The following is a 24,497-nucleotide window of genomic DNA, read 5'->3' on the forward strand; positions in this document are numbered from 1 at the left end:
GGCAGGCATTTGCACAGCGGGGACTTGCAGAGGAGTCCTCTTGCTATCCCTGCCTCTATCCATGTCTGCCAAGGCAGCTCTGAGCAGGGGAACACACACTGCCAGGAAATGAGTAAGCACAGAGACCTGTCAGGTTCTGTCCCACACTGCAGGGAAAGCTTGAGCATCCCTCATCTTAACTCATTGTTATTTATTTAGACACGAGGGACCTGCATGTGCTTTTAGATGCTCATAGCCAGAGTGTTTTAATTCCTAGCCCAGTGGCATATCAGATAGGGCAAGTTATAAGATCAGGTATCCTATCTAAATAGAGGAACTACTTTCATACACCACTGCAGTTATAATCCAGGACCTGCTGGAGCAGCTTCCATTTGCCCCGCTGGTGTTGGCAGGGGTTCCAGCTCTTAGCACATCCTGTCATCCCCCACCTCACTGGCATGTTCTTCAACACCCTTCCACCCAACAGTGGCAACTCAATGAAGCACTGCCACAATTTAAATAGTTATTTGCATTTCATTAGCAATGACAACATTTATTTTAATACAGTTAAATCAGAGTAGCATTTAATTTAATTTTAACAAGATTGTTATTAAGCTAACCAAATATCAATTGATTGCTGAAGAGACCACATTGTGAAACAAATAAGTTGAGAAATAAATCTTGTTGCCAGGCCATTAATGTAAAATCACATAAATAATAAATGTCTAATTAGGTTTTCTCTAATGAAGAGCTCCAACTGTTCACTGACATTCTCTGGGATGGCTGGGGCCTTCCCAGGCTGGCTGTTAGGGGAGAGAGGCCTGATCCAAGCACCCAGAGAGCTGTACAGACGTTCCCAGGTTGGGCAGCTGGGTTTAAAGAGAAGCCCAGCCTCACCACGTGTGCCTTGCTCTGCGCTCCTCCAGGCACTGGGTGCTCAGACACCTGGAGCACCTCACTCAGGCCTGGGTAGGAATCCAGAAATCAGGAATTAGGAATAGCAGGGAATCCAAAAGTGGGAATCCAAAAGTCAGGAAGCAGGAATAGCAGAGAATTCAAAAGTGGGAATCCAAAAGTCAGGAAGCAGGAATAGCAGGGAATCCAAAAGTCAGGAAGCACCAGGGGTTGCTCCTGTCAACACCATGGGGCTGTAGGGTGTGGGAGTCATTCTCCTAACAAGTGCCACATCTTAACATTGTCCTCAGCAGTTTACCACATTTCCCTGCAAATTAGCCTGCATCTGGAATACCAAAAATGGGTCAGTTACAGCAGATACAAACATTTCCTTTTCTCCTATTGCTAAGGATTTGTATTTTTCGTCCATCTGTAAGTATGGATATCACTTTCAAGGGGGTTGTTTGTTTGCTTATTTAAACACAGATCTCTTAGGGAGATCTTTTTCTGGCCATCTGCTCTGTCCAGCTGTACAAAAAAGACCAAAAAACCTCATTCAGACAATTGTGAATCAAGTCTGCAAGTTCTGCTTAAAATATATCAAAGTACCTGCAGGCTCGATTTAAAGCCTTGAAACGACAGAAAGTCCACCAAATCCCTACAAAAATTGCTCCAATGGTTAAATCTGTCCACTGTGAAAAATGTACACTTTTGATAACGTGAATTTGTGTAGTTTTAATGTTTATTCACTGTCTCTTCTCATGTTTCCTTTTTCCAGCCACAGGAATCTCTCAGCCTCTTCTTCACAGAAGCTGAAGCAGAGCCTGCCATCAAGTGAGAGCAGGGACTCTTCTCTCTCCCAGCATGATTTTTGGAGGGAAACCAGAGCAATTTCAAGAAAGAAGGGTCAGAAAGCCAGTTTACTAAAATACAAATGGGTCATAGTACAAACTTCCTATTTAAAAAATAACGATAACCCACAGCTCACATACCCCTTACCCTTAAAAATAACATGAGAATAAGACTGACTGCACAGAGCCCATGCCCTCAGATAACCTACACAACCTGCACTTGGCCCAGAATTTCCCATACAGGCACATAACCCTTCTCTTGCATGTGGATCACTGGAGGAGAGGGGGTTGTGTTCTGTTGGTTCAGTTTATGGACCACCAAGGTGCCCATTAAGATCCAGTGCTGTGCATATTAAGATGCAATGAGTGCCCAGTGAGAAGCTGCTGACTCTGCTGGAGCTGTTGGAGCCTTCTAAGTGCTCCTCTGCCTGCATCACATTGGGAAGCTGGCACCAAAGGACCACCACCTCCCATGGATGGGCACTGGCAGCAAGGAATGAAGGGTGAGAGGGGACATGGGGAAGTTTGGAACCATGCACACACATCCCCTTGCTCCCTCCAGCTCCAAGGGGAGCTGTTCTGGGTGAACTGGACCCACAGTAAACTGTGCTGGGTTAGTCACACCCATTAGATAAGCTGGGCCTGCACACCTGAGCTCTTGCAGTGAAAGCAGCTGCAGTTCACATCGAGGCACAAGGGCTCCTAGAGCTGAGACCACTCTTCTACTCCAGAGAGACCTGTCCAGGGCATCAGAGACCGATTCAGACCAATTTTGCACAATTCTGTGGTACCATTCTGAGGCAATGAAGCCACCAGACTCTATGACAGCAGTGTCCTGTCTCCATGTGACCATTCCACGTTGTCTTCAGCTCCAAATCCAACCCTCTCCACTGCCTCTGCCCACCTCACTTGTTCACACACAGGGAGCAGGTCTCAAGCAGAGGCTGCAACAACACAGCACACAGAGCCCTAATTACAATAAAAGCAGCAGTGTGGATTTGTCAGTGTTACATTACACAGATCAGAAGCTGTGATTTTTAAGAAGGAAGCAGGTGTTTTGGAATATGATCTATTTTTCCAGGAGGTAAAGATAAGTAGTTTTCAGCTAATTATTTTGTGCCAAACCAAGCAAATCATCTCAAAAGTGACCTAGTCAGCTTGGAAGACTTTCAAGATTTTAAATCAAATTTAACACTTGACACTGAGCATAGAGCAGGATGAGTGGTGGCAGCAAGGGATGTAACCTGCTTCAGCTGAATTGCTAAAACCAGGGCTAGAGCTTGTAGCCAGGTGCAAGGTAACCACACTTTTTCTTGCATCTTTCCATTGCTGTTTTCCAAACAAGTAACTTAAACACATCTGGGAAGAAAACTGCAAACTGACAAAAAAAAAAAAAACAAAAAAAAAAAAAAACAAAAAAAAAAAAAAAAAAAAAAACAAAAAACCCCACAACTCACTAATTGAACAAAAACCAGAAAACGTGAGAGGCTTTGGAGTGTATAAGCTGTTGCAGACTGACTGAAATAGCCAAGGGATGCACATGGGCATAGAGGCTACTGCAGGCTGGGGAGAAAAGTTGTCAGCCACAGAGCCAATAACATATATCGATCTCCTCACAACCAGAAGATGTTCCCTCCGTGAGGCCATGGGTACCCATCAACCCTGAAATGACCAGCACACAATAGGTTAAAGCAGTTATGCTGAAAAGGGAGAGAGCCTGCAGTACAAATACTGTTAGTACATCATTCACACCAGAGTCAATTATTAACTCCTCCTAACTGGCTGCCACTCCCATCCCACCTCAGGCTTTGAAAGGACTGAGTGACCACACTTGGAGGTTTAACAGTGCAATCTCCTCCCCACATGACTAAGCAGGACTGTACGAACACCACCCATCCACCAGCTCTTCTGGTCATGGCAGAGGAAAATTCACTTCCTCGGTTTATCATCTTGCAATAAACCTCCAATGGAAGCATTTTCTTCCTGTAAGAAAGAGCATTTTGAGAAAACACCCACAAATCCCTCCCAAGGCCTTTGAGAGAGCCCAGAGAGCTTCCTGCCAATGCCTACCAGCCAGGAGACACCCATGAGGGCTCTCACCCTCCTATGCGTTTGTGGTTATGTGGTGATGACCACAAAGAGCCACCACTAGCACACAGGGACCACTTTCCTTCTTGGAAAGGAACAACAGAAAAGAAGCTTGAGTTGATGGTAACAGGACTCTTTGTGTAATTTTCACAGGTTTGATGCTGGCTAAACACCAGTGCACCCACAAAGAAATCATTTACTCACTCCCCTCTGCAATAGTTGGACAGAGGAGAAGGAAAGAACAACCAAAAAGGGGTTCATGAGTTGAGGTAAGGATTGGGAAGAAACACTTTAAGGGCAAAACAGGCTCAAAACTTAAAAGGTATAAAGAAAATATTATTACCAGAAGTAAAAGAGGATAATGAGAACTAAATGAAACCTTTAGAACACCTTCCCCCCCCCCCCAGCTCCTCTTTCCTTCCCACTGACAGCACAGGGAGAAAAAACATGGGGTTTTTAGTCAGTTTGTCACTTCTAAAAAAAAACAACCAAACCTTTCTTTAGTTTGCTTAGAGAAAGGAGTTTCTTTTGCTATGCCATGGGATCCTTTCTACAGGAGACAGTTCTCTGCGAACTCCAATGTGGTTTAAATTTTCACCAGTAACAGTCCTGCCCTAACCTGCTGCAACATGAGTTCCTCCCACAGGCAAAGCAGTCCTTCCACAAGTGTTTTTTCATGGACCATTTGGTTCAACCACAGTGTTTTAAGGATGAGCTGTTCTAGTATAAAAGCAAGGGTCCTCTTCCTCTATCTCTGGAAGCAAGGGTTCTCTCTGTAGTCTTGGCAGGCAACACACTCTGCCCTGGTACACATCAGGAGGCAAGGACAGCTTTTTGGAGCCACATGATGACTTAAGAATTACCTTTTTCCCTGCAAAATTCTTCCCCCGGACAGGACTTACTAAAACCTGCTCAGCCCAGCATATCAGTTTCTAGGTACAATTTGAAAAAAAAAGGGGGGGGAAAGTAAAGCAAAGCACAGCAAGCATGCAACAATGTTGTTGTGAGCTCAGATGATGTAAAATGAATTAATTCAATTCACTCTCAAATTTAATTGGCAAGATTTAATGGTTCACATTGAAAGCATGAATAACTATTTTGTTCTGTGAATGACTATGGTTTAGTGACTCCATGTCAGTGTATTTTGCCCAGGGTAAAACTTGCTATATGAATTATTCACTGCTGGGTGAATGAAATGAACGGGGGTCATGCTCATAGACAGGATGCCAGCTGTGGTTATTTGACATGACGGGGCACACTTGATGCTGATAAAGGACAATAGTTAATTTACAATGTGGTACTGGGGCTCAGTCATTCTCCTTAAGATCTTTATAGAAAGCATGGCACTTTTTGTCATGTACTCCACATTAAGATGGATTCCGTGTGCCAAGAAACACTGAAGCATAGCTCACTTTTAAAAATGTTCAGTAGTTTAAAGGAAAAAAAAAAAATAATCTACCTTCCTGTCTTGTTTGGCTGAAGCATTGCTCCACAGAAAATGTGTTTAAGAGCAACTTAAAAACAAATGAAGGAACACATCTATATATCACTTGAGCATCTTGTCATAGATGCCGTAGTTGATAACTCTTAGGAACCTCTCCCTGATAGGAAAGGATCTGGAAGCCTCTCACACAATGAGGTCTCAGACTGGGAATAATAGAGGTTTTACCTAAGCTTTTATTTCCAAAGCTGAGAGAGAGAACATACGGGACAAAGTTTCTGCACTAAAGTATTTACAGTGAGCAATGGGAGTAGGACATTTTCCCAGCCTTCTTAAAAACCTGTTGCTTTAATACAAGTCATTTGTAATCTGGAAAGACAGATTCAGTGCAATTCAGCTTGATCTGACAAATGGGCCACAAAAGTTTACTTATGCATACTAATGATACATTCATCTTCACTTTACACTTCTCAGCTGTGTGCAAACATCTGTGTTGCTGAAATAACTGGCATTACAACTTATTTATATGGTTTAAAACTAGTCATGAAGGAAAGCTGAGAGAGAAGGGAGGGGCTGCGAATGGGCTGAATCAATGCCCTGGTGTATGGAAATAACTTCATTGGCAACTTCCAAACCACCAGCATGGCACAAACCTTGTGTGCATGAGTATTACATTGATAATACGCCTATTTAGTATTTAGAAAAAAGGCTAAAGGAAATATAACTAAAAGGTAGTTTTGATATATCTCCTTGGCTCTCGGATCTATCAGGTATTTTCTTTTAGACCAGATGGTGCTTCTACTTTGTAGCTGCATGTGAAATATTCAATTTCTGCACTCACACTTGTTAAGCATTTGGCTTCCCCATGGAGATCCTGGGTACAGGTTAGTATACCAAAGAGGCTCAGAAGTGGTCTTCAGAGTGTTTCTGCCTTTGGACATCCAGGTATTATCATTATTTGACTGCCTCTATTTATGCCATGACATTGTGTACTCTTCCTAGTCACATGGAACATCTCAGACACCTTCTAGCTAGGCTGATGAGCAGCTAAAGCCTTTGCCATAAACCACTTCATATCTAAGCTCATTAAACTGATTTGTGGCTGGCTTGGTTGTTTTCATGTATCTCAGTATTTCCAGTAAAATTAGCAGGTCTGTGTGTTCATGTTAAGCTGGAGAAGGTGAGAAGTCAACTTTGAACGTGGTGTATGATCCATCTCTCAATGCCCATGTGCTACTCTGGCACAGCATTCACAGTCACGTGTACTGAGAACACGCACCACAAGCTAAGTAGTGTAAAATAACCTCCAAAGGCTTACAAAAGCTTTCCACTCACACAGTTCCCTGTCTCAAAAGTCACTGGTCATGAACCCTTCTGCAAGGCACTTCATTTCATCACCTATTTGCTTAATTGTTGCTAAAACTTCAGTAGCAAATTACAGGCCATGTCTGCACAAAGCAGCAATGACTTGAGCCCCACACCACCATGCTGCTCACTGCAGAAGCATCTGCCAGCTGACAGACCTGCTTTATGCCTGCCTCCTGCTGATGGAGCCCCACTCCTCTTTGCTGTTTCTCTACTAGCACTGTATAAGTCACTGAGAAACTTGGATAAACTTGGCCAGCGCATTTCAAATTTCAAGAGGTGCCCAAATGAGTTTGTGTTTTCACATGAGGGCACTGTGGAGATTGCTTTTGCACATGGTGGGTCAGCTCATAGACAGGGGAGAGCTGAGTAGCCCACAGAAGCCACTCCAACAATTTCTTCCCTGCACTTCTGCTCCAGAGGAACTGAGAGCCTTCTCAGGCTGGACCTGTGGCCATCTCAATTGCCCACTTGCATTTTATATGACTGCATTATACTCTCATATACCGTTATTAACTGAAACTACAAGAATATAGAAATAGATGCATTGTTAGGAAAGGCAAAAAGTGGGAGCTCTTTTTGCAGATACTGATTTCAGCAGCCTTAAACATACCCACTCAACCTAGCACATCAACTGGCACTTGGGGTTCACTGGCTCAGATGAGAGTTATAATATTTCACTGGCCATTTCCTCATAGACTCTCCTCCCCGGGCATGAGGATGGAAACCAGAGGAGCCCATTTCCACACCGGGAATAGCATTTCCCACCCTCTGGCTACAGCTCTGGCAAACACAGGAGCAGCAAGGTGGGTGCCTGACTTTGTGTGCACCACCCAACAGGGAGAGGCAGAGCAAGAAGCATCACACAGGGGTCACAGCAAGGCTCTGCAGGGCACTTCCCACAACCATGGCAGGGGCTCTGCTGCCTGTGGGGCCAGCTCCATCCTGCAGCAAAGGCACATCAGGTGCTCCCTCCAATACTTATTCAACTGCAGGGCTAAGGAGGGCAAGGGGGAATACTGGAAGAAAGAAAAACAGAAGAGTAAAATAACCAAATAAGTGCAAAGTAAAAAACCCATCCCACTTCCCCAATAAATTTTGGTCACTGCACTCGCCAAAGAAAGGCTGGATGGGACAGCAAAGCAGAGCATGCACCTGTGCTCAAAGGACACATGAATGAATCCCTGTCTCACTGCCACCTTCTTACAGAGATGCTCTGCAAACACAGCCCACTTCTAAAATAGCAAACAAAGGCTGCACCTCGCAGCACTTATCCAATGGCACAACCAGAGGCTGTGCAGAGAGAATTCACTCCTCTTTAGTTCTTTCAAAAAGAAGAGTCTGTGCCACTCTGAAGCCTACAATAGAGAAGCTATTAACTTGAGCTATGCTTTCCAGCCCCTTCTATGTTATTTTCAGGACTGACTGCTGCAGACTGAAGAATAATTTTTAATTTTTCTTTCTTTCTGTAAGCCCTGAATGTTTATTTTGTGTAGACATCTGTCCAATTTCAGGTAATTTCACGTCTGGAATGTCTACATAAGTAGGTGTGTGGGACTAGCACAAGGCAAAACTAAACATTGTTATAGGAATTGCTTCTTAACGCTGAGGACTTCTCATGGAGAAGATGTGTGCCTTGGTGTATGTGTGCTATTGACAAAGATATACTGCATTCAACAGATCTGTATTTTGTTACTTTGTTTCAATTTCTATCAGGAGTATAATCTGTCATGCACCGAAAATCCTTTTCATGGGGAAAAATGAGAGGTACAGGGCTCTTCACTGCTCTCTTTGTTGTGCTTGTTTCAGGTACATTACCGATGAATAATATCCTACAACAAATTACAAAGATTGCAGTAATTGAACATGTTAAATATTGATGATGCAGTGAGCCTCTGGATTGCTAAACACTCATTCCACAGCACCATCTCAAAGCAGAAGCACGCTGAACTATGCCAATCCTTGCTGCTTCCAACTCCTACTGATGCTGATAATGATCTACCTTCAAAGCACAGTTGGATGAAATGTAAAGAAAAAGCTAAAATAGTGCACCTTTCCATGCATACTCAAGTGCCAATCAGCTAAAGGCCATCTGGGAACAAAAAGTCACAGCTATTTTCTTCTTTCACAGTCGTTACTGCCATTGCTGGGATGGGATTTTTTGAAAACACACATGCCAAGTGCATCCTGTTACTTAACTTTGGGGGTTATTTCACCATATTACAAAGGAAAACTGCCCTTCCCATGCCTGGTTTCATCTGGCCTGTGCAGACAGATAATAACATAGGAAAATCCTTCTCAGAAGTTTGCTGAATTAATGGAGAGAACGAGCTCAGAGAAGATTACTGCCTGCTTCACTCCAAGCACAATGCATGTGGAGGTGACAGCACCAGCTGCTCATCCCTCTGGCATAGCTACAGAAAGTCATTCCTGGTGACACTGGCTGGTACCTCCTTGACTCCAGCTCACAGTCCATCTGTTTGTAGAAAATCCAATTCCAGCTACCATCAGTGCAATAGTACCAGGCACCAGTGTGGGGTTCAGATGGGATCTTTTCAAGTTTCCAGTGGTTAGGAAGTTCCTCTAATTGAAGGATTGAATGTCTGAAATGTCCTATTTTACTCAATGGAGAGCTCACAGGATGACTGAATTAAAAACACAGTACTCTGAGAATTCCTCCTCTTTGGTCCCTGTGTGACATTTACCTGTTGACTGTACCAATGCCTACAACCCCAAGGGAAAAATCCTGGGCTAAGCAGCAGATTTATAGCTGGCTTTGGGCAGTGTGCTCCTCAAGCAATCCACAACAGAAGAGTTTGGGTTTAGCTGCTAGCAAAGCACTCCAAAACATGGCACTGCACATCCTTATCCCAGCACTGTCTCTTTGGTTTGGACAAATGGCCCCCAGGGGTCAGGGCTGCAATTTTGTGTGTCCTACACCTGCTTATTTTTTTACTGAGATTACTGTGAAAGTAATCATTGTGCTGTGCTGCTTAATAATAGAGCAGAAAAGCTTCTGGAGGTGCCAAAGGAAAGGTCCTGGGGCTGAAGTCATGTGGATGCACCTAACACACACACATATCTGGTTATTCTTGTCACCCAGATTAGTTGATCCACTTGTCTTTATAAAAGATGAGAGGATTGGGAGAGTAGACTTTTATCTCAAAAATTTTACTTATTTGATTTTACTTACTTGTCCCCAAGTGTCACAGGCCCCTTGGACAGCCATCACCCCCTCCTCCTCCCACACATCTGCCTAGAGCACAAATGCCAAAACAAACATGTTAGATACATAGGTGCTTCTCAGATTATTACAGAGACTATTTTAACAGATGACTTATGTCTATGGAGCAATGTATGTGGGAAACAGATACACATCACACGTTTAGGAAGCTCAGAAAACTGTGATACTTCTAGGAATACAAATGACACAGGTTTAAGAACATTGCAGAATTTCTATCACCCTGTTTAGAAAATCCTTGTGCCTGGATTTCAATTCAGCTTTTCTACTGAGTACCATTTAAATGGCTAACTGAAAAAAAATGTTTAGTTACATTCATGAATGTGAATATCCCCTAGTATCTGTTGTACAGATGAACAGGATTGCAGAGACTTTTGTTTACATAGGCATTGAAAATTTTGTTGTAGTTCACATACAGCACAAACACTTCAGCAATACTTCAGCTGTAAACACCAGTTGGTGAAGTTGTGCATCAGTCACTCAGTATGTGTACTTTTTGGATGCAATGGTTTTGTTTAATCTCCTAAAAACTCTCTTGGGCAAATCTACTGTTACATGTGGTCGTAGGTTGGAGACAGAAATCATGACTGGAGCTCTCTTGATCATGAGACAAACAGCCTGTTTGATTGTTCAGAACCTTCTTATACAGGGAGTTCAAAACTCCCAGATCTAGACACTGACTGGTCTGGGTCTGAACACTGCACACCTCCCTGGCCAATGATGCATCTGTATTTAGGGTTGGAAGGGATTGGTTGAGGTATCTGTTTGAGTTTAAATCTATCCTATGATTTTTCATTTAGGGACTTGTTTATTGAACTAGGAGAGTCAAATTGAATTTCTCATTATAGCTAGATTTATCTGTCCAGCTACAGACTATCTGTACTGTGACAATCTACCAACTAGATTTCCATTATTTTATATTTAACAGTAAGTGATCAGCTGTAGAAGGGATATTTGCAAGTGTGAAAGCAAATGAAAGCGTGGGGGAGGAAGAAGGAGGGAAAATGACAAGTGCTTTACTGAAGATCTCAGCAAAATATTGTTTGTTACTAGACAGGATTTCTCACAATAAAATTATTCAAAGAGCAAGGACACATCAGGGAGGACACGGACAGAGCTGTGATCACAGGAGCAGAGCTCAGTGATGGTGTGGATTCAGACTATTCAGAAATATCACAGCATGGGCTCTTCTAAAGATCATGATCTATTTTTCAACTGACACCCACGCATCAAAGTACTGTCTGTATTTGGTGAAATCTAATAATCTAGTTATTGCCACTTGTAGCTATTGGACTCCAGAAGCTGAAATAATATTTTGTTAAATTAGCATTGGTTATCTCTATAAAAGTCCTATCCCACTCTTGCCAATTTTAGAGTAAAATTTGAGGTCTGCAAGTATGGATGGATGACATTAAACTCCACTGCACCTCATATCCGTAGGTGGAGATCAACTGTACTGAAAAGCTGAACTGAAATAGAGGAGCAGGTCTCTGGAAAAGCCTGAAAGGAAAAACCAGCCAGTGATGTTTTCTATTATAAAGGAGGGATGTGACGTAAGAAAAAAGTTTGAATGTCACATGGGTTTGGACTTGCAGAAGGTGGGGAAAAGTATTCTCCTAAGGACATATTTTTGGAGCTGCTGTGGGAAATCTCTCTGCAGGCAGATCTTGCTGTGGGGGAAGCTCACACCCTGCCGTGAGGGAGGACTGGCCCATTTGGAGCTTAGGATAAACACTTGGCAGGAAAGCAAGCTCCATCAAGGATCTGTATCAGGACTGGGCATGTCAGCCCTGCAAAGATTAACACATATGCTGAGCTTTCTGCACATGAATGTTCCCACTCTAATTCATGGGTGTAAACATATGCGTGTGTGTGGAATCAGGACCTCAGTGCCTTTCTCCTCTAGATCACATGGAAGCTTTTCTGACTGTAAATGTGCAGAAAGGCTTTTGAGCAGAACTAAACAGCTTCTTACACAGGCTACAGTGTTTTGAGACCAGCACATAGTCAGAAATATGATTGGCCCATATGGCTTATTGTCGCAAGATTCTCTCAACAAAAATGCCCCTGATAACTAGGAATTCTCTCATTTTTAAATTTTTTTTTGATTGCCGCTAAACTTGTTTCTCATCTGCTTAAATGTACCTTTATATGATGGAGAATTTCCTTCATCTAAATTCAACTACACATTAGCTTGTGGCCTATAGAAACCATGTAAAACTAATCTGAATAATTATTTATTTCATTACAGTTTTGTCCAAATTACTCAAGATTGTTCACACTTTCAAGGGAATTTTTGATTATATATTCCTTACTCAGACCAGTTCACTAAAGATTTGATCAGATTTCTATCATTATCAGTGTCAAGGGAATTCAGAATATTTTTGAACAGTGGATCATAACATGCGTTATAGGCTTTTTATTAGTATTCTTCCAATTGTGACAATAACTTGTCTAATCCCATTTTGTTATAGCCCATTTGATCTGCTGATCAGCTAATGGAACTTGAATTTTGAAGCAAAATTATCAAATCAGGTGTGGTCAGAGCAGTTCTTCAAGCACTCACAGTTTTGATATTCAGACCAAATATTTTTCTAGATCACCAACAACTTTCCTTTACAGAAGGATAATTTGTGTGCTGACCAATGTGTTGTTTGCAATCACAAGCAGGAAAGCTGCTCGATGTACAGCAGGAATTAATCTTTCTGGGTCTTAGCTGACAGCCTTAACCAAGTGCATTTCTCCTAGGCAGGGAAACTGAGGTCTCTACACCAATTACTGCTGCCCCTTTACAGGCAAGGATTTGAGGCAGGGGGGAAACAACTTTGAGGCTGGGATTCTACAGATCATTTGGTTGAATCATGAGTAAATCAAAAGGAAAGATGAAAAGAATTCCTGGGAAAGTATTTATAAACCCATGGGACTGAATGACAAGCATCAGAGATTGCTAACAGAGCTGGGAGAGGGAAGTGTGATACCTTGAGCGGTGATTTTTGAAAGTTCATGGAGAACAGATGAGGTGCCAGAGGATTTCAGAGCCACAAAATACAGCACTCAAGTGAGTTATAAAAAGGGGCATCCAGGAATTTACTAAGCAATTCATTTAACTTCAATAGCAAGTAAACTATGTAAGAAGTCATAAAGGAGCCATTATGAAATCTTAGAGCAACCCAGAATAATAAATAATTGGGTGGGAAAGGGCTTTAAGAGGTCATCTAGTAATCTCATCAAAAATCTTGTAAGAGTTAACATTGAGAAAAATACAGTACTTATATATGCACATTTCAGCTGGCCCTTTCTACAAACCCGAGGAGAGAATTCAGCCTTTGCTTGGGGAGGGGGAGCATTCTTTGAGCAGAGCCCATTTTAAATAGAGGACTTCCTTGCCTTTGCTGCAGTGCTTGGTCTCACTATAGAGTGAAAATCCTCAGAGGTGACAGGAGAAATTATAGCAGCTGGCACAGGAAAGGAAAGCTGTTAAAGTTGATGATTCTCTTTTTCAAATTAATATTCCCTGGACAGAGACCCAAGTAACAGATTAACTGGGGGCGAACTGTGATAACACAAGCAGCTAATGCTGCAATGGAGGGCCGTGGGGGAAGAGTGTTATGGTGAAGGGAGATTGTAAAAGAAACCCTCTGCTGCCCAAACCCATAGAGCAACAGAGAGGTCAGCTTGACGTTGGAGAAGCAAAAGAGGCTGCAGCCAGCAACAGGGGAAAGAAGAACCCTTCCATCTATGAAACTCCCACCTGAGCTGAGGCAGGTGAGGAGCTCACATCCATGCTCACCCACAGGTTGTCACTCCCTTACCTTCCCTGTTCTTCCAACAGCACCTCTGAGTGACCAAGCAAGGGGAGCTCTGCCATGGCTGGGGACACGGACAAAAGTTACTTCTTTACAGCTTGAAAGGCTCTTTAATCTTTAACTGGAAGGGCTTAACACCTTCCTTTCAACCCATGCTCCTGTGAGCTTTTATACAGTCACTGCAATGTTACATGATAATATTTGGGTCTCAAGCATTGTACTGAGTTTTGCAGAATAGTTCAGGAGATCCAGGGAAGTACTGGGTGGCACATTGAAATAGAAGACTAGGATGGGGACTCTGGTGCTCAGCCTAAAGTGCTGAATTGCAGCCTGATCTTGACAGAAGACCACCAACCCTGAAACACCAAAGTGCCAGTGTGGTACAAGAGATTTACTTCTGAAGTGAAATCCTGTGTCTTTCCTTGTGCTTATACACAGCTGCTCACCAAAGCCAACCACCCAAAACAGTGTGAATACTGACTGAAGTGGCAATCTGTGACTGCAAAACTTATCTAGGATGTTGCCCAGCCAGCTACACATGTATTTTCCCCCTTAAACGCAAAATGGCACGAGGTCATTTTGAAAGGATTGAGGAAAAAAACCCCAGAAGTTTACTTGTCGTTAGATGTAGATAGTAATAATCAAAAGCAATAATCACACCACGTGAGGAAATTGAATACAAACAAACTGCAATGCTAAATGAGAGAGGAACACCAATTATGTGCAAAAGAGTTCTTATTACATGGCATTCTGATTACCTTAAATTATATTTTTAACAGATATCCATTTTTATTTTTACATCTAAAACAGGAAGTTCTTGTCAAGTATTGACGTCAGCTAGCCTCATCAATTGTTCCTGTAATAGCTCAACTACCACTACAGCCACAAATGCTATGAAAGAGCTAAGTACTCCCTGCACAAAGGTGATTTGGTTTGGGCAATGCCACAGCGAGTATGCGTGCCTAGCCTTTACAGAGTAGTAATTGATATTGATTTTTTGTGGCAGAGGTTCCCTCCTGCTATGCACTGGTCTTTATTTAAAAAAAAAAAAAAAAAAAAAAAAAAAAAAAAAAAAAAAAAAAGACATGATGATCCATCTTGAAAATAATTTTTTTTTTTTTTCTTTTTTAGAAAATGCAGTGAATTCAGTATTCATTAGATGCGCTGGACTGACTCCATGGCAGACCTCCAGCACGGTCTGCAGGAGAACAAGTCTCCATGTGGAACTGCCTGCACCTCTTGCCTGTGCTTTTGGGGTGATCCTTTGGGGCAGCACTGCAGCCCCACATGGACTTCTCTTTGGCACAGGGGTCCCCACCACTCAGAGGCCATGCAACAAGAGTACCATGACCCTGAAACCTGGATCAGAGGCTGCCAGCTCTGACAGCCATCAGCTGGCAATGTGGCTGCCAGTTTCATGTCCAGGTCACATCCAACCCCTACTGTGTCCTGACCTGTACCCCCCATTATTTCCTGTTTATCTTTCCTTTATGTTTATGACCCTTATTATTTCTGAGTCTGGATCCTTCTCTCTCACAGGACTCCTGGATTGCACTATTTATTTATCATTGCTTTATTTTGGCTTTAAAAGACATCCACAACTTGGGGATGGGAGGGAAATGGAGGGGGTGGGAGTGGATGCTATCATCAGTGCCTGGTAATGGTTTAGTGGAAAACTTCCAGCTGTGCCAGGCAAAACAAGAAGGCCAGGAGAGCTGCAGAGGCCAACCAAGTCCAAGGAAGTACTTAAACTCCCTGGGGAAGACAAGGGAAATCTGCTGAATACACTGAAGTGACACTTCTGCTTCCATCCTGTTTATCATACAAACCCAACTGGAGTTTTACTTCTAGGTGTGAAGTAGGTTTTTACAAACAGGAGGTTTCACTTGGCACCACAGAAGGGCTGCAGGCCACTGGCAAGCTGGCCATGCTCAGAGTCCCACACGGCATCAGTGTGGAGTGCCAAGGCCTCACAGCTTCAGGCAGCCCAGCAGCTTCCCAAAGCCACCCAGAGCCACTTCTGACTGTCCCCTGAACCCTTGGATTCATCTACTCCTCCTCTGCACCTCGAGAACAGTTGCACATTCACCAAAACACCTCCCCTGGCCACAGATTTCAAGTGCCCCTGGACGCAGTTTTAGTTTAGGTACTGTGTTCACTTATGACAAGTACCTTTCATGAGCATGAGCATACCTGTTTCAGCTAACTGCTGCACCTACACAGAGACTTTAGATGGCAGCTAGCATCTACCCAAGCCTTATGGATAAAAACAAATGTTTTTGAAGGCCCATGGAAATGTACTCTCCCATAAAAAGTCCGTCACCTCTTGCTGCAGCCTGAACTAAAAATACTACAAGTATAGTTCAGGCTTTTGTCATTCCCACTGCCCACGGGAGCAGGATGTGCAGAGGCAGAGGATCATAGGATATAAAAAGTTCATTCAGGAGTCTGTCTTCTTTACATTCTTAAAGTGACCTCAAACACTGTCAGCTTCCCTTCCAGTTTTGACTGGAAAGTTTGGCTTTCTCCTGACCCTCTACTAGCGGGTGGGAGGCAGCAGACAGAGCCCAGGCCATCACTTTGATGCTGCTTTCCTGTGACTGTGACAGCTTGCCCAGTTCCCGTGTCCACAAATTGGCCATGTCCCCCCATTCCTGCCCAGCACAGCTGAGCATCCTTACAGCATCCATGTCCCAGACTCAGCAGCAGGGCTGCTGCCAGCTGAGACAAATGCCCACCCTTGCCAGAGCAAGGCCAGCACAAAATGGGCTCCAGCTGCTCCTGGTAGCACCAATGTTTGTGTCCCACAACAAGGAGTACAGCAAACTGGACTTACTGATTAACTAAGTCAAGCTCCTCTAAAAAGTCTATAAAGTAAGATTAAGCATTTCTTCTTTCTACTTTTTTTTAATTTCTTCTTTCTAACTTTTTCTCAATCTAAGATTAAAAGTGTTTCTTTCTGAAACCTGAAATCTCCCTGATAAGCCTAAAGTTTTAACCCAAGTGGTGATGTGATTTGGAATGAGATGGTGACCGTGTATATAAGATGAAGAAGATACAGAGGTTTCATTTCCTACAAATTAATTCCCTACAAGCTGTGTAAACTTTCCTTCATATAAACAAAGCCTTTGCAGACAAAGATGTTAGGGTTTTTCCCCTTCCAATTATTTAGAGAAAAAATAGAAATGCAATTTTACTGTCTAGGCACTTCAACCCGTACCAGCAGACTGAGAGCTGCTCTGGTTGCCTTCCACAGTGCACTTCCTCATGCTTCTGACTATAAAACAAATGTAAATAAACTTGCAAAGAAACAATCTCATGCAGCCAGATATTACTAAGTAGTTTCAAGTTTCTACAGTAGATTGACAACAATTTGTATTTACCCTCCACCCTCAAATACAGATGCCACGATCTCTCACTACAAAGGGACAACACAACTGCCATGGCAATACCATGCTGTCATCTTTATTCCTATCACTTTTCCATGCCCTAACTTAAGGAAGGTTCCAAAATTCAGCTCTAAAAATGCATTAAACAGTAATTTTGCAAAAGAGGGAGTAATCCACGTAATCAAATTTAGTGGCCCAGTTCTGTTTTGTGTATTTACTCTCAGTCTGTCTCAGCTGGATATAGACATAATGGAGGGGAGCTTTGCCCTCACTCTTGCGCTTCAGATCCTTTGTGAGGAGAGGGGAGTTGTCCCTCCTCAGAGAGCTCAGGGTCCCCACAATTTGGATAAGGAGCATGACAAAGAACAGAGATGAATCAACACCCTGAGGGCTTGGCTTACCTCCTGGAAGGAACAGAGAGCACCATGAAGTCTCAGGGGTGATGGAGAGGTGGTGGCTTGCCTGAGGACACAGAGAAGTGGACTAGAGGATGTAATACAGGAGGCACCAGGCTCTAAAATAAGACGGGAAGGACCTACACTCCAAGGACAGGCAAAGAGCCTTGTTTTAACCTGAGAATTTTTCTTCTTCAAATGTCACACTGGTAGAGCTTGTTTTCTGAGAAAACATGGAGCATGGGGTCCCTAGGAGACTCCTCATGTGAGCACTTTCAGGAAACATTGCAGGTCTACCAGAGGGCTTGACTCACAGGCCATTAGATGAAAAACAAATCATTGTGGACAAATATAAAGTACCATCAGGAAATGGCAGCATCATCCTTTAAAAATATTCCAGAGCACTTAATTCCATCTCATATTCAAGTGTCCAGAAGACCAATTAGAAATGCTATTTGCTGGATTTTATTTTCCTTTATGGTATTAATCTATATTAGTACATTGCATATCATTTAAGAGGAAGAGTGTTTTCATGGAGTGTTTTCATGCATCCGAAAAATATTTTTGTTTCACTAATGCCCCATGTCTAAAAATAAGCCCAGAGGATTTAGAATGAATGCTCACAATATTTGCCTGCCCTGGGAAAAAAAAAAAAAAAAAAAAAAAGTCCATGCCTGAAGACACAATTTCCTAGAGAAACAAGGGACACGTCCTCTAAATGATGCTGTTTAGAAAATAAAGCAGAAGAAAAGAGTCCCTTGTGCTCACAGTTCCCCAGGTGGGTTTAACCTCTTAACTACTCTTCAGGTATTTTGCACAACCCCACGGGGAGCATCCAGGACTGAGCACTTGGGCTCAGGCACCAGGAGCAGCAGTGCTGCCCCAGCTTTGCCTGCAGTAGCCACAAGTGAAGATCTCTGGGAGTAGTGACTGCCTTGTTCTGGCTCATTCTGGACTCCTTCAAGATTAATTAACGAGGGCAAAATTTCAGAGTAGCAACTTATAGAGAGCTGTTTTGCATCAAGAATAAAATTACATGGGAATATGTAGCCACTACAACTATCTGTACTTAAATAAACAACTTCATTGGACAGTACCACTGTTAACCTGTTCTCCATCTGTGTATGATGGGTTCTGGTCACATGTGAGAGACTCACATGAAGGCAGGGCTACACCTCCTTCTATGTCTCCACCTCTGTCTCCAGCCACAGCTTCTCAGGACAGACACAATCTGCTACTGAGATAACAGTCCCAAATTCTGGTTTTCTTTTTTTGTTTTTGTTTTGGGTTTTTCGGTTGGTTGGTTGGTTTGGGTTTTTTTGGGTTGATTTGTTTGTTTGTCTGTTTTGTTTTGTTTTTTCTCCTTACCTCTCTTCAGTAACTGTAATACCTGGTCTGACAGTACCAGTGGTCTGACTTTCCAGCTTTGACTGGCAAAAAAAATACCAGCAGTGAGAATAGATGCCTTAATTCTGCTGCTCCTTAACTTAATAAAGCCAAATATGTAACAGAATCTGACTTTTCACTTTTCTTTATTAGGTACTTTACCATTTGGGCTCCATTGTCCAACCTGATTTGTTGCTACAAGATAAAGCAATTACATGCTCAAACATGATTCACTGTGAAACCACAGCCCAGCAAAAGAGCTGTGCTGGTGCTACCATGGCTAACAAACACATTCCTTACGTGTGACATTGAGGAGAGCAGTGACCATGGGCCTGTGCTATCCCTCCCTTCTGCTGCTCCCTGGATCTCCCTGAAGTGGCACAGAACCCAAACTGGGGTGAAACCACCACGGGGTGTGCCACAGAGGGCAGAGAGACAGCCAGTGCACGGGGCCAAATGCAATCCAGACCAAAGGGGAGCCACAGGCAAGAAAAGGAGGAGCATGGCAACCCACAAGGAAATAAGGAGAGAAAATGGAAAGAAAACCTCTCTCAAGAGCTGCAGAAAGGTTTTGCCAGACAAAGGGAGAAGCCAGGCAACTGCACAGCTGCTCTCTAAATCACTGCTCAGATGTGCTACATGGTCCTGACTGGCTGGGTGCAGCATTTGGCCCCTTAGCCAGTCCAGCAGGCTCAGGAGGTTTCCAAGCGGGGTGAAGGACAACAGGCCTTGGGACCCCAGTGTCCTGCTGAGCCCCACCTGGCAGCCCTGCCTGCAGGAGCTTACACCACAGACAGCATCCTGCCAGCCACCAGCTCCTCACCCCCAGCACCTGGGCCAGCCAGGAGGAGAGGCAGCCCCTGGCCACTCGCCAGCACATCTTGCATTGCCTCAAATGCTCTGTCCTGACAACATGTCCTGTTTGCTATGAAACAAATCTAATGGAGGAAATGAACAGGATTTTGCTTTTAAAAGTATTGTGTCAGGTACATTAACAGTTCTACCATACGTGTTACTCAGCTCTTCAGAGACTGCTTGGGTTTCATTCCTGCTGTAATTTTATCAGCATCTTGCTCAAGCCTCTCCTTGGTTTCCTGCTACTTAATTTATTTTCCTTTGCAGTCATATATTGAGCCATCTACAGTGCTCTGCTGGCTGCCGAACCTCTGGAAACACATCACACCGAAGTGTTGCAGTGAGTCACCTATGGCTCTTGTTTGCAGTCTTTACTGATGTAGCAAACACTAACTCTGTGTTTAGAACCTATTACTCCAATGATTGCTCTTTCTCAGCTTAGCAGTTGCTGAGCACAGATAGTAAAAATGAAGACTTCTGTGGCAGAATAGCAATCATTTGTCAGGTTTTAACAAAATCTCTGACAGAGAGGTGGCTCACAGAAAGCAAAGAACTATTGTCTAGTTATTAGTACAATAAAGGTGAATATAAACCCAGCTGACATCCCAGAAGCAGCAAGTCATTAAGGGGGTGCTGCAGCAAGCAGGATCAGTTCAGCTCCCCTGGCATCAGCACTGAGGTGAATGCCATTCACCCTATTTATCAGTGACATTACTTATTCTGAGTTATTTATTGGTGGAATATGTGGATTTGACAGCTGTCTGTGGATGACAAGGAGCTAACAAGTATATCAAGTATCAGGAGCCATACATGCTAAATGTAGATGATTTAAATAACTTGGAGATTTGTAAGAGCAATGAGACATGAACTGCAATGGGAGGAGGGGAAAAAGGCAGATGCCAGACTATAGCTGGGGCAGACCTAGGCAGAGGATAGATAGGTCAGGCTCACTCGTATGGAGCAGGACTGGAAGGAGGAGATTGGCCACCCACAAGTGCTGTCACACACTTGCAGATACACTAACTTCAAGATGCTGATTCTTCATTGGAGCTGGGGGCACGCAAAGTCAAGGAAAACAGAATTTTACAGCTTTAGGGAAGAGGTAGTACAGCCCAGAGCCACGGAGCCTGGCTAGTGCTGCTGCCCCCAGGGAGGAAGGGGAGGTGTATTTTGGGATGGTCTGTTATCTTCCCTTACCCAGAGCCACTGCTACACGTGCCCTGATCCCATCTCACAAGGCAGCTGCTACTCTGACTCTCAGCAGCACTAGCACTGGCACAGGGGGCAGTCAAGCTACTGCTCTTCAGCTTGGGCATTTCTTTGTATTTGCCAGTGTGTAGAAGCAGGCAGAAACACACTCCTCTTTGGCACAGAGAAAGGCAGCCAGCAGAGAGCTTCCCTCCACCATGGGTGGGCTTGGAAAAATACTCATCTCTGTGGTACTCTCTGCTCCTCAATAGTCTTCCCACCTCCAGCCTCAGCACACGCTCTCTGTGTCAAAGTCCATACAGAGAAGGAAAGGCTGCAAGGGGAAGGGAAAGCATTTTGTTTGCTTCAAGACTTTAAACAGCTTTTCCTGGGATAATGCCAGGATCCCTGGAGGATGAAATCCTGTCACTGAACTCCAAAAATTCAGAACAACTTTAAGACAACTTAAGTTTGGGGGCCAAAAGTGGCTACCCCAAAAATCAATATTCAACCTTGAAAATACACACCTAAAAGGATTTTTGCTTAAGTTGGGGGTTCTGTCACTAGTAAATCACAAGCAACTTCTGTTAAAATGCTTTGAGAGTACATTTGGGTGTTGCAACTGAAAGAAGGCTCCCAGGAGCCAGAACTGTGACAAAAAAACAGCCATCTTACAGAAACTGGGGAGAGATATTAAAAGTTAACTGCTCCAGGGAGCCAGCAGATGTTAAATTGAGTAATTAATTTAGTCTGAAATGGGAGAGCCCTGTCGTCAGAGGGCTCTTGTCCCGTGAGGAAAGGACAGACATTGGCCTGATGAGGCATCTGAGAAAATGCTTTTCATCAGGAGAGGACACATGAGAATTAAAGAACAGTTGAGGATATCACTCAGGAAAGAAGGTCATCTCTAACTGGACTCACAACTGCTTACAGGGAAAAATCACTTCACAGGAAAGAAATAAACGTGGTCTCAGTTGAAACTAATGCAAGAGGCCCAACCCAAAAGCTTTATAAAGGATGTGAACCCAAATAACAAGCAAGGAAAGAAGGTTCTACAGGAACAGATATCCAGACCCTCGGGGCCTGAGGATGGAGGGTGAACAACACTGGCAGGTTTGTGGCTGGAAGCAGGAGCCCTGCTGCATCTACACGGCCCTGCCCACAGCACAGGCAGGACAGCCCACCACTGCCCGACAGCTGGTGCTGCAAAAAGCTGTAACTACAGCTCAGTCCCGTCCGTGAGATGGGATTCACCCCCTGCACTAACCTGTGCCACGGCAGAGACCACGGGGAAGGCGGATGGGAAAACTCCCGGGGGTCTGTTCCAAAAGGCGTGTGGGAAAACATCTGGGAATAGACTCTCTGTGGGTTCTCGAAGGCAAATTCACAGTAACAAAAGATCTCAAAAGGATCTTGTGGAAAAAAATGAAAAGCCCTTCCCCCCTCAATTATGGTAGTTTCCAGATGGGAAGCTGAAATGAAACTTTTTTTAAATGTTCAGAAACCTTTTGAACCTCATTAGTTTTCATTTCATATGGCTCTGCACAAAGAAGTTTATAAACCTGCAGCTCTTTCAGATGAAATGATGTAACGTTCAGATTATATCAATCGGAGTGGGGAGGGGAGCATTTGTCTCAGCAATATTTGAACAAAAGAAGTCATTTTATGCAGTCTTTACAATGCTTTCTTATTTCAGGGGTCATGGGAGCTGCATAACACCAGGTCTTCACAGTCTCAAAAACCAAATTACCTAATTTTGAGGAAACAATACCTGCATGCAATTAAGCTCTTAACTTTACTCATGTGAGTAGTTTGAATTGGTGCATGGAGAATACTTGCAGGCTTTCAACTGCACATGTGTAAGTTTTGGCAGGGCTTGGCTTTTAACCATGTTAATTTTGAAGCATTGCTTTCTTTTTTTTCAGCAGCAAACCTAGAAAAAACTACATATATGCTATCAACTTTGAAAATCCTGTAAAATCAGTTTTGGAGACTTCAAGGAAATCAAAGGAAATGTGATAAAATTAAAATGCTCCCACTTAAAATAAAATTTTATTTCCCTTCCAGTAACATACAATATTTAACTAAGAGTTTTAATACATTCAGTAAAATATGAGCATATTATTAACCTCCTCAGAACGACACCATTTACTGTAAAGTCATTACCATTCTGTTCGCTCATGTCTGGCCTCTTTGTTTCAAGTCTGTTTTCCCAGCTTACAGTATCAGGTCAACACACTTTAACACAAATGAGTAATGTGTCTGGAATTTTTCCTTGCAATACCAAACCTCAGACCAAGCTCAGGCAGAAGGGCCATGCTGTGAATAGGATGGGAAGCAGCTTCAGCTGTAGCTCTTCTCTACATACTCCATCCTGTCCCACTTTCCCTTGCAAGAGGCTCCTACCCAGGCTGCTGTCTGTCCCTGACTTCACTTCCTTCTCCCATAGCTCTCAGAGACAACATCTAGAATTCTGGTATTCCAACCCCACCTTTTCTCAGTGTCCAGTAGACAAAAAACAATTCTGTGTTTCCCATGGCCTTTGTTCAAAATCTGCAACAGTGACCTCAGAACTCCAGAGGCAAACTTGTTTCTGCAAGGTGGGACAGTCAGAGGGGATCTACTCTGTGGTCATTTCTGAGGTTCTGCCCACAGTTAACTCAGTGAAGTGAGAGAGTGTCCTGCTTCTTGCTGTCTGTCCCCATAGTTAGTAGGGCCTTATTAACAGTCCTGAAGGGCTCAGCACAAGAGAAGGATGTCAGTCTTTCCTCAGCACTTTAAACTTCTATCGGCTTCGGGTCAGGGAGAAGCTGGATGCCCTTCTAAAACATTCAGTCAGTAAATAAAAAACGAAGTTGTGTGAAAAATGTCAGTTCTATTTTTGCCAACTAAAATATAACAGGAAATTGTATGCTTAACATATGTGGAGAACTGCAAAACTGAACCACAGATAATAACCATTATTATTAAAAATGGTAAACACAGTTGCAGAGGTGAAATGGATTATGCTGCTGGATGTTTCCTTTAATATGAATTCCAGCTACAGACTTGCTTTGCATATGAAGGTTAATGGAAGATCCTTACAACAACTTAAGGAAACAAAATTGAATTCTTACGAAATAGTCATGTATCCAGTGCCTTAATACACTGATGGGCAAACATGTATTATGGTACACAGACTAAACAAATTGTTTCTGAATACACTAATTTCAGAAATGCACCAACAGCTCTGATAGGAAGAACTTGAATATGAATGTCATACAAAGCAAAAAAGGAGAAGAAAAACCAATCTGAGTGGCTAAGCTACAAGCTGTTTTGAATGCTGTCCAGAATCCAGATGAACCAAAGCCTGTCACCCCAAATCTGAATCATAAGTGCAGGTCTCCCCTGGGAATCCCTGGAAAACCCCATGCAGAAATCACAGCTCCACCAAGGTTTGAGCCAGTGGAGAGCTCTGCAAAGTGTGTCTGGATGCTGCTGCACCAGTAAGGTGGGACACAGGTGACCCTAATATGGGCCTGGCCCCCTCTGTCAGCAGGGTAACCACATAAGCCGGGAGTCTGAAAAACACTGTTGCAAATATTTTTATTTATCAGAACAGGAGGGTGTTGGAAATCTG

At 43.3% G+C, this 24,497-nt stretch overlaps 1 long non-coding RNA gene across 2 annotated transcripts in view; it reads right to left on the reverse strand.

The window, feature by feature from the left end:
- LOC310912010 overlaps positions 1-13,748 on the reverse strand; it is a 44,853-nt gene extending 31,105 nt beyond the window's left edge. For both annotated transcript variants that reach the window (XR_014590608.1, XR_014590609.1), the window contains exons 1-2: positions 13,672-13,748; positions 9,812-9,874 (exon numbers count right to left, since the gene is read on the reverse strand). This is a non-coding gene — a long non-coding RNA (uncharacterized lncRNA). The remainder of the gene's footprint in view (positions 1-9,811; positions 9,875-13,671) is intronic.
- Positions 13,749-24,497: the final 10,749 nt, after the last annotated feature.

This window comes from Zosterops lateralis (assembly GCF_965231275.1).
Source record: "Zosterops lateralis genome assembly, chromosome: 8".
In the NCBI taxonomy this organism is placed as follows: domain Eukaryota; kingdom Metazoa; phylum Chordata; class Aves; order Passeriformes; family Zosteropidae; genus Zosterops; species Zosterops lateralis.